The 483-nt window shown below is 49.1% G+C and overlaps 1 non-coding gene across 1 annotated transcript in view; it reads right to left on the bottom strand.

Moving 5' to 3' along the window:
• LOC122509701 overlaps positions 1-483 on the bottom strand; it is a 1,917-nt gene extending 1,434 nt beyond the window's left edge. Inside the window, exon 1 of the ribosomal RNA XR_006302377.1 lies at positions 1-483. This exon is cut by the window's left edge and continues 1,434 nt beyond it. This is a non-coding gene — a ribosomal RNA (small subunit ribosomal RNA).

Below are 483 nucleotides of genomic sequence, written 5' to 3'. Positions count from 1 at the left end.
CCCCGTGCCGGGAGTGGGTAATTTGCGCGCCTGCTGCCTTCCTTGGATGTGGTAGCCGTTTCTCAGGCTCCCTCTCCGGAATCGAACCCTGATTCCCCGTTACCCGTTACAACCATGGTAGGCGCAGAACCTACCATCGACAGTTGATAAGGCAGACATTTGAAAGATGCGTCGCCGGTGCGAGACCGTGCGATCAGCACAAAGTTATTCAGAGTCACCAAAGTAAACGGTGGACGAGCAAAGCCCGCCACCGATTGGTTTTGATCTAATAAAAGCGTTCCTTCCATCTCTGGTCGGAACTCTGGTTTGCATGTATTAGCTCTAGAATTACCACAGTTATCCAAGTAAATGTGGGTACGATCTAAGGAACCATAACTGATTTAATGAGCCATTCGCGGTTTCACCTTAATATGGCATGCACTTAGACATGCATGGCTTAATCTTTGAGACAAGCATATGACTACTGGCAGGATCAACCAGGGA

This window comes from Leptopilina heterotoma, unplaced genomic scaffold, assembly GCF_015476425.1.
Source record: "Leptopilina heterotoma isolate Lh14 unplaced genomic scaffold, ASM1547642v1 Lhet_6114, whole genome shotgun sequence".
Taxonomy (NCBI): domain Eukaryota; kingdom Metazoa; phylum Arthropoda; class Insecta; order Hymenoptera; family Figitidae; genus Leptopilina; species Leptopilina heterotoma.
Note: the sequence above shows the minus strand (reverse complement) of the source record. Positions and strands in the feature narration are given on the sequence as shown.